The following is a 13,420-nucleotide window of genomic DNA, read 5'->3' as shown; positions in this document are numbered from 1 at the left end:
ACTGACAAAAAGCCCTATAACCCCAACTTCTCGTATTCGGACTGAGGTCAAAAGGGTTCCGTTCGATTTCTGAGATTTTTTCACATTAGAAAAACTACAAAATATGTATGATTTGCATCACGGAGCAGAAAAATCATTAAAAATAGGGGGTTTTGGGGCCAAAATGACCCAGTACCCCACTTTCCCGTATTTTTCTAGAAACAAATATGTCTTTACTCAAATACTAAAATTATTTCCTTTCAAAAGAGGTATAAATTGTAATCTTCTGATTGCTATTTCCAAAGTTATTGCATTTAATGTGTTTTTCCTCCATATTTTCCCATAGTACCAATTTCAAAAAATTTCAAGCGAAGTGGGCGGGGGTCTAAAATTGTCCAAATGATGTGAAATTTGGCATCTGAGCTTACTTTGACATTTGTCACAATATGAGAGGGGGGGCCTTTGAGAATTCAAAAAAAAAAATTTTTTGCAATGCCCTACTAGTCATTCCTCGAAAACGAAGCTAGCTACATAACTCCCCACTCTCCCTTAATACCAAGAACGACTTTACCTGAGGTGCTACGACAACTGTGTCATACAATAACAAACACCGATAAAACAGCGGCAAAGCAGCGCACAAAAAAAGCATCGCCCGAACGGATTGTAACCGCGTATAGGTGTTTGATTTGTCCCAGCACGCGTGGAGTCAGCGTATGTGTTGATGGCGTCAATCCGCTCGATAACAGAACAGCAATAAGCAAGCTCGCGATCAACTGCGGTCAACCGGACGAGCCAAGTTTGTTTCGCACTACCATTCATCGGAGTAGGCACGGCGCAAATTGCACTCTATGTATTAGGGGGTATCTATCTGTGCAACGAAGCTTTAGGTTAGTGCAAATATTTAACAATCGGCGCGTTTTTCGCCGGTGTTGATTTTGGCAAATGTGTACAAGTGAATCAACATCGATATTGGATAAGATGTGCAGCGAATAAAGTTTACTGCGTCGAAGAGAGCACAAGTACTTATTACATTGCCTAAACTGAGTGAGTTACAGAAGTGACGCTGGACGAGATTATAGGTAACAACTGAAAATGTGCGGCAGAATTTGCTAACTAATTACTACAGTAAGTGATACGCTTTTAGCATTGTTAGCAAATTAGAATAGTTTCATTATTGTTTCGAAGATTCTAAATTATAATCGTTCAAATTTTAGTGTACTCAAAGTGTTGAAATATGAAATAACAAAACAAAAATAACCCCTGAAGAAGTCTAAATCAGACGCATTAAAATGATAAAATGCATTTAGTGATAGCACAGGAACAATCTGATACGAAAATGGGAACGTATCAACATTTAATTATCATCCATTACCGCAATTTGTTCGAAAAAACCTTATCAACGCGATTCATCGGAAATGAACGCACATTTGATAAGAAGTGCAAACACATTAAGAAATAAAAGCACAGGGTACAAGCTTTGGCTGGTAAACAAGTTTATCGCTTCACCAGGAGAACTAATATATTGGCCGTTTGAAACAAACCATGGGAAATTTTTGTTAAAATATTTGATAAATGATCACGATGAAAATTCCACAAAACTCACTGCAAGATGTATAATTCTAGCACCTGTTGAGGTGGTTGCTTTTACGTCATGAAGATAATATCATTTCAAAGCACGTACAGCGCCTATATGAAGGAATGTTTTTTTGCGATATTTAATGAATTAAACTAGTGTTTGTATGTTTTTCGAATTGTGTGATTTTTATCACAGGATTTTTTTTTGTTGAAGTCGTAAGGTAAGGCAATACAGATGCTTTTAGTCTTTTTATGTTGTGTACGTATATATAAAATTCGCTCAAATGGATAAAACATTTCAAAAATTTTAATTTTGTTTTCAATATTGAAGTTAAAAAACGTCACCGCATTGTTCCTACTTCCTCATCATTCTAGCATAATAAATTGCATTATTGAAGTACACATAAAATGGTTCACTCAATTGAACCTCTCTTGTAAGGGATGACCGGAGGAGGTCTTTTGTTGAACAATTATCTACATTTGGAGCAATTCAAAGCAGCTTCTGATTGGGTGCGTGAACATCACACACAAGGTTGCTCTGAAAAATTGTTATGTTTTATGTTGTGATTTCCTGTTTTCTTAATACTAATTCGCAATATACGCCGTTCAAATATTTGATGAGTAGTACGTGAATGAAGTTGGATAGCTATGGCATTTATTATTCTTACAATATTTTCTGACGGATAGGCGCTAATGCCGTCTGTGCCAAGTGAACACATTTCGACTACATACAGCGGTTGATCGCCATGCTATTCATAGTACCGACCGTAGCACGACTCAACAGGAGTCGGAATGTGCAATTACGATAGCTTCTTGTTCGCATGCAGTATGACAGTATTCTTTAGGTCGCGATAGAATCCAAGGAGGTTGATTTAACACTTCACCTTCGGTGGATTGTCAATGCGATAGCGACGGTCGGTACCGTGAGCGCGGTTTAAGTGTTTATTTGCATAGATTATTGATATTAATCACGTAGTTCGTTTGGGCTTCAATCTGTATACTTTATGGAACGAATTTTAATTACTCAACGTTTAGTCACAAATTGTGACTCAAATTGATCGGCACGACTTTGATTTTTTTCTAACCTTTAAATGCGCAATGGTGTTTTTAAAACAACAAGGCGAAAATCGTCTCAAAATTATTACCGTAAAGTATTGAAGCTAATGGGGCAAGTTTTACAAAATTCGGATAAAAATTAATTTGCGCCTTTAAGGGTTAAGAAATAACGTACTTTCGCGATTAGGCGTCATATACCACCTGAATAACTAAGAAGTAGAGAGGGGTATGAAAAATTTGCATTATTGACATTAACACATAACAATTACTTTCAAATTTTATTATACGTGTGAAGTACCTAATCAGATATTACGAAAACAGGTTGCCTATATAGGTGTCAATGAAATCATCATTGCCAAGTTCTGTCATCATCAAACAAAAAGAAGTCGTATTTAGCGTTTACAGTAGGTTGTTTTGCTTTGCTTCTTCATCATATTTTGAGTTACGATTGTGAATTAACTTTTATTTTAGTTTCTGGTTGGTGGGGCTGGCCCAAATTGTTGGATTTAGTAATTAGGGGAAACCGGGGTTAGTTGGCGGTGTATTCCGTTTTCATTTTGTACCGCTTTGATTTAGGTAAATCTTGAAAAAAGAACACATTGTATAAAAGGGACTGTTGGCAACATCCCGGAATTTTATCGAAGTGTTTGTTATATTGTCACTGTTTTTAGACAAAAACATGTGACACGAAAAACCTGCCAACTTACCCCGATGCCAGGGTAAGTTGGCGGTATGTATGGGCAAGCCAGAAAATAAGCAACTAAATGAAGATTCGATTACTTTAGTACCCCTAATGGAACGTACATTCATTCCAATAAAACTGTATGTTGATATTCGCCATTATATTTCATTCGCAATACCCTGTCCTTTTGACTTCAAGGAGTACATTCAACAGAAAATTTTAGAAATTCTTCAGTCGATTAACCGAAGTAAATGTCTCCTGCATTGACGAGATACACAAGAAAAAGATTTTCTTACTTTGGAGTGAATTCCAGAAATAAAAATATTTCATGATTCTTCTTGCACTGTAAATAGTATCGCCAACTTGCCCCAACCGCATATTTCATAAAAAAACTTTTAAAAAGTAACTTTTGTTTGTGGATAGGTTATATCCATACGGATACTGAAAGCTCTTTTCACGAACTATCGAAAAATATCATTGGTGAAGTAGATTAAAAATCACCTTAAATAACACAAAATGTTCAAAATTAAGAAAATTTGCTTAGTATGTCGAAGAATACATTATCTCCCACAATTTCCACAAAAATTTTTTGCAACAAAATCACATTGGCTAATGTTACTTGAAGTACACTACGAGAGCTACACTATATGTCTAATAGAAGCAGAGAAAAGGGGATTCCGTCAACTAGTTCCGGGCTCCCGTACTAGTGATAACTAGAGTATTCGTGGTTCGCAGATCTGAAAATAAAGATGTAGTCTGTTGGCTCACGCTGTATGCAATTTGGATATAACAGATTGGCATTCGCAGGCACATTGCTGATTGAGGATGTAAGTAGCGGTTTGCCCACCACTCGGGTTCTGATTGCCCGGCGAACCCTTCTTTTCAGGGCGGCCTAGGTGCCTCTACAGAATTTCGCACATAAACATAAAAAGGTAAACAAACAAAATAAATTAACAAATTTACCGACTTTTATTTCCTCTGCTGTACTGTGCACTGGTGGATCTCGCTGATATGCTGCTACTGTTGGCGGGAATGCGGGTGGTATCTTCCGACCAGCCGGGTCAACGACGGCCGCGTTCTCCTTCGGTCGTATCTTAGGTTGCTCCATCAGTGGTCCTTGTCTATTAGCTAGGGAGGTGAGTATGGCTCATTTGTTAGAACCTCCCTAGCGACGATGATGACGAATCACCGGATTCCTTGCTCCCCGCAAAGAATCTCGGAAGATACCGCAGTGTTCTTCCCAGGGGGCGCCGCTGTCCATCCTGCTTCGCCCTCCTTGGCTATTAGCTGGGAAGGAAAGCAACGCTCGTTTGGCTTATCCTTCCCAGCGAGGGCGGTTTGGTGCGTCTGGATCCTTTACAGTTAGCCGAGGAAGCGAAAGCTCCTTGGTAATTAGCTTTCTCCGACGGCGATCCAGCACCACTAAACAAACGAGCATCCGGACCACGGGCCGGCACTTTCGACGGAAATCTACCGTCGAACACGCGCACTGAACGCTGGTTAAAGTGGCGGGAAATTGTCCCGAAAAAAACAACAATTTTGTGGACGTCTTTTCGTTGCCCTTCACTTTCTAACTATCCAACTCGATGGCCGCCTTCCACCTCCACCGATCGAAAACAAACACCAACACCAAAAAACCGTACCGCCGAACAGGGTTGCCAAAATTAAATCTGTATTTTTCTCCTAAAAAATCTTTTCATCTGTGATTACTCTTCGAAAAATCTGTGTCGATATCTGTATCGAATCAGTTGAGTCGTTTAACCTTTTGCTGGATTATCTATCAAAGATATTAATTCCTGTTGTTTAAATCAGTCAAGCAAGGACCTGTTTACATTTTCGTAAAAAAACACTACAAATCGTTCTGATATTTTACATCCAGAAACTTGAACTTTACCGATGTGCAAAATGGAAAAATAATTTTCTTCTTCATTTAAAGACTTTTGTTGATATATAATGTTATATACATTAAGTCAACCAATGTAGCTGTCATATTTTCGGACAAAGAATTAAGACTTAACAAAGTCACAGAGCGTTTCTGGAAGTAGGCTTCAGCCAGGCGTTTGCTGGGTGCTAACCTGAGTGTACTACAAACCTTTACATTTCAGAATGAGCAACCACTCTCGAATGTGAAGATATATTTTGATTAGGCTGTGCACGCAGACGAAGTAGACATAAATAATGACTTACTGTGAGCCGTGTGAAGCAATGTTTGTAAACACGGCTCACAGTAAAAGTGACTTCGTCAGCGTGCACAGTCTAATATAGAGGGCTAAGCTAAGAGAGACAAAGAGGAAGTATTACTGAAACTGTAAAAAATATTTCTAAAAATAGTTTTTGTAACATCCTTTCTCAAAAATCTGTATATCTGTACATCCACGCAAAAATCTGTATATCTGCACATACAGATTCTTGGTCTGAAAATGGCTGAAAAATCTGTATAAATATAGATTATTCTGTATTTTTGGTAACCCTGCCGCCGAATAGTTGTCATCACCTACGCGCAGCATAGCCAGTACACAGGGTTTCCACTATTTTTCAAACAAAATCTGGCAGTTCAATTAAAAATGTCTTGCAAAATCTGGCACTTGACAACGACCTCAAAGTCATCGAAATTTGGCATACATTTTAGTTTTCATAGAATGTGCATCAATCGATTTTTGTAAAATTTGGGACATAATTACCCAAATTTCCAAAATGTGTATGTAGCAGCTTCTAAAACTTAAAAATCTTGCTGTGCCAGATAAATCTGGCATAATGGCATCCCTGCCAGTAAACTTATTTCAGCAGTAGGAGAGCGGTGGCCTGTCTAAGCCCTATGTTATTTATTCAGAAATATGAAACAAAATTTTCTGCACCTATGTGTACGCACAAACCGTTCACAAACGCGAAAGTGAAACAAAATTACAAACTCAATGTGAACGGTATCGAACAGCGATGAGCATAACTTTAAGTAAACAAATACATTCTACGGAGTATATACAGAAAAAAGGGTATATTTCCATCCAGTGCTAAATAGTTACCTGACGGGTTACAAGGATCAATTAGTCCGATATCTCTTGAAAAAGGAGATTGTACTGTCTTGATCGCATGTTGAATTTGCGGGTCGCAAGCTTGTATCCTTCTTCGTGGTCATTCTCTTCTTCGTTGGTGATATTGATTGGAAAGTAGTGGATACAGCACGGACGGTGGGAAAATTGTGTACAGCTTCTAATCACACGACCATTGTTACTGAGCGAGTAGAAGCTACGATTGTATGTTGTTGCAGTATGCTGAATTTGATTGCAGTTTCTCTTGTGACTTATGTACAGGGTATTCTGTGCTGTGCTGTTTTATGACAAATTTAAAACATACACGTCTGTCGTTCATATATATCAGAGGGGTTAGAGAATTGTTATTACCATCTATTTCCTTTTGTAGGATCATGTAGAAAGGAACAGGTTTGGTCGCCCATATTTTTACAACACGAACGCCCTTGCAAATTCATGGAAAAAGGTCTCCCCAGATTTCAAACTCATCTGATTTTACCTTTCTGTACGTAGACAACAAAGTTGCCACAAACTTATCGAAAGTACGCGGGAATGGATCGTGTAAGTAGTCAGTCATACCTCAGTTTTATCATTATCCATATAAACAAAGATCTTGATTCTAATGATATCATGCTAGACAATGTGCTACGTATTGTTGCCATCAAAACATTTTGTTATCGCTAAGGTCCTGAATGTTATTCTTATCAGTAAAACATTTCGTATGTGATGAATTGGGATAACGGTAAGCTGCGCTTGCATCTTCACCATTATGCCGTCTGTAAACCCGTCGATTTCAACAGTGTGCCATTGTACATCACATTCCAGAGCGTTCGACTTAGGGTAGAGCCGTGTGATACTCTTGCCGTGATTCTAATCGATTTCCGTTGCTTTATTTGTTACGTAGACCAGAACTCGATACTGGCAATAACTCCTCAAAATTCTACACGGTAGCGTGAGACGGTCATTTTGTGCAGCGATTCAGCTTACGCTATCCAACATGTTCAGGACTGTTTGAACACCGTCTCTGTTCTCTCGATCACTTTTCGAATAGCGGCCACCATAAATTTGTCTTTCCGGAATCCAAACCGACAAAGCATCATTAGCAGGTTTACCTAGTTTCGACGGAATTACACATTTCTGTAGCTTGCATCCGTCATCTAGAATATGTTGGAGCTTCTTTCTGAACATGTCCAAAAGTGCCTGATTGATTGGTCCTGGTGCTTTTTGCACCCTTAAACCTTTCACCGAGTTTCTTATTAGAGACTTGTGTCACTTCAGTGTTAACCCACTCTACCTCTCCGTGCGGTCTTATTGATCATCTCGTTGGATCGTACTCTGGGAATTCAACGTTTTCGACCTTGTCGGGTACAAGAATGCACAGGTCTTGAGAGAAGAATACTTTTGTCCGATTATTGACCTGGAGAGCTTACAATTAACCACTAACGATAACAACATAAGGTTGATAAATCTCACCGCACTCAGTCAGAGGCATGCATTCTGTAGCACATATTTTGCACGGAAGACTATTCGGAACCATGCCTGGAGACACCCAAGTGGCGAAATCTATCATGTCTTGATGGACGGTCGACATTTCGCCGATGTCATTGAAGACCGAACGTTGGCTGTGACCATTGTCAGGTGGTGTGTAACCGATTCCAGGCGTGAGAGAACCATACCATAGCTTCAAATTATTGAGTTTACCCCCATTAGGCATAAATACGTTAGGCATAAGTACGTTTGGCATACGTACGTTAGGCATAATGGACGTTAGACATAATGGACGATTGGCATAATGGGCGTTAGGCATAAATTATCTAGTCGAAGTATCACTTCAAGAAACTTATTTTTTAAAGTGTTGGCCTCGGGTAGTTGCGTGAATATTTGAACTTTTTTTATGTTGTAGAAATACTCTGGAAACTGATGCAACTTTATCAATATTTTATTCTGCAGTATATGTTTGAAGAAATCTTTGCTCAACTAAAGGAAACAGATCGAATGCTTGGCATACGAAAAGTAAAATAGAATTGCAAAGATTCAAAAGCCCATATACAATGACAGCGGCATAGCGGCATGTGAAAATTTACAGTGCATGGGAATACATTTGGCATCCCATAATGAGTGCGTTGCGGCAAAAGCGATATTGCGGTATATTAAAAGTTGAAACTACCTCAGATTGCATTAATTTCTCGACATACAACCGATTAACAGCATATGACTAAAAAAAACTGGTTTAAAAATGCAATCTTAAATTCCCATAAGGGAAAATTGGACTGAACCACTTTGTGCATTAAGACATCCAGATGGTGTTAGTTACTGACGAGATGAATTGGAAACACAAAAAATAAAACTTAATTTAAGTTAGGTTTTGTGCCCTTAATGCACAAAGTGGTTCAGTCCAATTTTCCCTTATGGGAATTTAAGATTGCATAATGCCAGGCGCTTGGCTCCCGAGCCAAAAAACAAGAGTTCGTTTTCGCTTTCTCGTCAGCAAATCTGAGCCTCTGTGCTTGCTTCCCGGGACATCAATCGGGACAAGTCAGTTGCTTTGAACGTTCACATGTGTCATGTGAACTGTTTGGAATTTTTTTTGTGTCTAACTAGTGCTAATTTGGGTACTAGTTTAGATACATCGTCTAACTAGACACCCAGATGGTGCTAGTTACTGACGAGATGGTTTAAAAACAATCTCATTTGCATTAAGGCATGAATAATGCATAATAACTTAGATTAATTCTTAAATTCCTATTCATGCATGGTGCAATTTTCCAAGAAGAAAATATGAAGACTTTTTTTCAATAGGTTCAATCTACAAAAGAGAGTCTCTCTTTGTTTACTTTCTCTTCCGCGAATTTCACCTTTCTGATTTCCCTTCAAGTATTTGCGTAAAAACCTTGGTCTTTCGAAACATACCGATAAATGTTTAAAAAGTTTTATGGTTTTGCAGTAATAAGCGAAAGAGAAAGCGAAAAAAGGGCTCTCATTTGCAAATTGCATCTATTGGAAAAAAAGACTTCATATATGCCTTTAAGAACAGCTCATGAAAGAAAGAATGATGCATTTTATTATTCATTCAACGAATATATTCATATTGCTGTTTTTATATCCAATATGGGAGATAATATGGAAGCAGCCATATTCATATATTCATTGAACTGTATAATCTGGGATACAGTTCAATGATTATATTCATGAGGTCATCAAAGGTAGAACTACAGAAACTGTCTGATACGAGAGATTTTTTTCGTGTACTGTGAAAAGTCACCGAAATAAAAAAAAGTATCGTCACAAACGCAACAACCTTAGCCTAATGCGTCCATAATACTGCAAGTTTCCATAGCTCCAAAGCATATTTTTTGATAATTATTCTGACTTATTTTTCAATACTTTATTACAATTATATTAATACATCCATTAATACATTAATACATCCAATAAACTTGAAATGCATTTGAACCACAACTGTTGACTTAAATGAGGAAAGCATCCAGCTAATCTACGTAAAAAATAGAAAAAAATCTACGCTAGTAAGGGATAAATAGCTCGCATTGTGCTTTTCATATCAAAGTGTCTCGATAAAGTCATACGATGGTATGGTATTGTAAAGTGTAATTTTTTTCTAACCCGAAAAACGGGGGTAAGGTTGAAATATCTGCAATAAATAAAGGCTTGCGATTAATTTTATGTTTTTTTTTGAATTATGCCTATCGTCCATTATGCCTAACGTCCATTATGTCATTCGTCCATTATGCCTAACGTATATTATGCCTAACGTCCATCATGCCTAACATACTTATGCCTAAAGTATTTATGCCGAACGTCGCGCACCCCAAATTATTCACAAAAATTTGTTTCTGTCAGCGCTGAGTAAAGCCATGTCAAGTGATCCTCGAATTTTTCGCAAAATCACCGATTTTCATGAGGTATATTTTATTGTATAGGGATTATGGTGAATAGCTTTTGGTATAAATATTTCGTTAAAACTCCCTTTTTTCTTTGAGATATTAACCCTTAAACTTTCTTGTATAATAAAATTGTAAATTTTATATCTCAAAAACTACTGAAGATAATTGAATGAATTTTTGTACACTTATAGAATGATATTAACACTATCTCACAAAAATATATCTATTGTATAATTGAGTAAATAACGGTACTTTGCATCTATTTAAAATTTTCAATTGCATTTTTTCTTGTGTTCTTCACGCTAAAAATTTTCAGGAAGTATGTCAAATTACGCAGCAATCCTTCACCTTCAATAATCTGTATTGAGAATTTTTCACTTTTGTTCCTATCCAAAGTTATGGATGATTTAGTAACGGTGTGTTCCTTCAACGCATGGCCCACTTTAATGCAACCCGCGAACACTTACATATTGGCAACGCCGTACATCGCGACGTTCTAATGCGCATCGCGTTGGAAGTGTGCATCGCATGACTAACAGAAGCTACATCTCTCGATTGCTGCAAAAGAACAAACTTTTCTATAGGGATTAACGAAGATGAATGTTTTCCGGATATTTTGAGATCATTTTATATTTTTTTGACCGAAGTGCACAACAAAAATCATAGTAGTTTAATAAATACTTTCTTATTATAATTTATCGTTACAATTAAACTGTATCGCAAATAACCGAAACTTAACTTATGTAATGAGTTTATGTTATTGTTATCTTCAAAGACACTTTTGTAAGTCAAAGTACGTCTATGTTTTATTCAAATTCATTATTTGTCTACAATATTATACAGGAAAGTGGAACAACTTATGACAACAGTATTTTACTTCACATGTTTTGTTTACTGAATGATCTTACTTATGTCGTTTTTGCTTGAGGCAAACTAACTCAGTTTCAGACCTAATTGCTGTTAAAGCGTTTGTTTGATGCCAGTTTCGAACCTAGGTTATGCGCCACTGAGGGACCATTCATGAATTACGTAACGCTTTTAGGGGGAGGGGGTACAACAAGTTGTGACATGTTGTGACATAGGGGGGAGTCAGTTAGATCGTTACGTAACATGTTTTCACCGAAGAAGAAAAAAAATTCTAGGAATTTGTTGCGTAATAGGAGAGGGGGAGTGGAGAAATTTGTGACAATTTGTTACATGGGGGGAGGCAGAGTCAATTTTGGGCAATTTTTGAGTTACGTAATTTATGAATGGTCACTGAACTGAAAACCGAGTTGGGTTCCAACCTGAAAAATATTTCGGGTTCGCTCACACCACCGCTGTTTTGCGAGAACCCAACTCAGTTCCATTAAAAACGTTTGTTTGAAGCAACTAACCCGGGTTAGTGTCTAGGTTCTCAATCGAAAACGACATTATAAACAACAATGCGAGCAAACATACCGTGTTACCACTCTGACAGAACCAACTAACAAAAAAGTGGTGAAATATGTCACTTTGCAAAAAATCGTGTCCATGCAGGTTCAAAAATGTTCACTGTTCAATAACTCGCAAAAAATATAATAACGCTAAAAAGTATGCAAATCACTCGAAAAACATTTACCCTCAATAATCCGTAAAGGAAAGCTTGTCTTTTTACTCTAATATCAGAGATGGCAATTTTGGACATGAGATACACTTTTCCAAAGCGATGCGCATTAGGACGTGGCGACGTGCGGCGTTGCCAATATGTAAGTGTTCGCGGGCTGCATCAAAGTGGGCCATGCGTTGAAGGAACACACCGTTACAAAATCATCCATAACTTTCGATAGGAACAAAAATGAAAAATTCTCAATACAGATTATTGAAGGTGAAGGATTGCTGCGTAATTTGATATACTTCCTGAAAATTTTTAGCGTGAAGAACACAAGAAAAAATGCAATCGAAATTTTTAAATAGATGCAAAGTACCGTTATTTACTCAATTATACAATAAATATATTTTTGTGAGATAGTGTTAATATCATTCTATAAGTGTACAAAAATTCATTCAATTATCTTCAGTAGTTTTTGAGATATAAAATTTACAATTTTATTATACAAGAAAGTTTAAGGGTTAATATCTCAAAGAAAAAAGGGAGTTTTAACGAAATATTTATACCAAAAGCTATTCACCATAATCCCTATACAATAAAATATACCTCATGAAAATCGGTGATTTTGCGAAAAATTCGAGGATCACTTGACATGGCTTTACTCCGCTGCAAATGTACCAACAACATCTATGTTTCAATCCTAAATATTTCAGAACTTGTTAATCGCAGAGACTTATAATCTTAAAAGGATTTTCCAAAATAATTTATTGAATTACCTAAAGGTAGTTGAAAAATCGAAAACCCGGTTTAGTTCACCTAACAGTATGGTACATCAGTTCGGTTTCTCATCTTGCTAAGTTCAGAAGCTTTAAATCGCTCCGCTTCTATAGCAGACCAAGTGATCAAGTTTATCAAAAATCAAAAAGCAAAAATTGATTCTACCTAGTCAATTAACAGAACAACTTGAAACACACCGTCGTATGTAATTTTTTTTATTCATTTCGTTTATTTGATAGGCACAAATTTGTTAGCTTGGCGGTGCCAAATTCTTTTGTTTTTATATTTTGGATATCATAAAACTAGGTTACAATGTTGAAATTTTTTTTATAAGGGAGAGAAATTTTACAGCTATTTTAAGACTAGAAATAATACTATGTTCACACTACAGAGTTAAAACACGTTATAATAATTAGCATCAAGAAAAATGTCATCAAGATAGCGTTAAAACATGTTTTAACTCGTAGTGTGAACGTAGTATAAGATTCTATATACAAGAAAGGGGGCAAAAGATTTTTTCTATGAAAATTTTAAAACAAGGAATTCAGTTTGATATACAAGAGGGGGATAAGTTTTTTACGAAATATTTTACAGTTATCTTAAAACTAACAATATAGTTTGGTACAAAAAAGGGGGAACAAATATTTATGAGAAATTTCACAGATGTCTTAAAACTAGGTATACAATTCTATTTACATGGAGGACAATAGTTTTAACAAAGAGTAAAAATTACAGCTATCTTAAAACTACGCATTGATCAAAATCTATATGCATTTCAACGATTGTACATAGGTTGAGTGATAGAGTGCGCCACCCTAACGAGTGAGCCCAAAATAGGGTCATCACCCTATTT

General features: G+C 36.8%; 1 protein-coding gene across 4 annotated transcripts in view; it reads left to right on the top strand.

Moving 5' to 3' along the window:
* The first annotated feature begins 775 nt into the window (after window positions 1–775).
* Window positions 776–13,420, top strand: part of LOC131689062 (uncharacterized) — a 63,277-nt gene continuing 50,632 nt past the window's right edge. Inside the window, exon 1 of one of the 4 annotated variants that reach the window (XM_058973836.1) lies at window positions 776–866. The gene's annotated coding sequence lies outside the window, so the exon portion shown is untranslated. Of the gene's footprint in view, window positions 867–889; window positions 1,105–13,420 lie in introns of those variants that run through there. The other 3 variants (XM_058973839.1, XM_058973840.1, XM_058973835.1) reach the window with 3 other exon arrangements.

The sequence above is a fragment of the Topomyia yanbarensis genome, chromosome 3, assembly GCF_030247195.1.
Source record: "Topomyia yanbarensis strain Yona2022 chromosome 3, ASM3024719v1, whole genome shotgun sequence".
NCBI lineage: Eukaryota > Metazoa > Arthropoda > Insecta > Diptera > Culicidae > Topomyia > Topomyia yanbarensis.
This window is presented reverse-complemented; position numbering and strand designations above follow the sequence as displayed.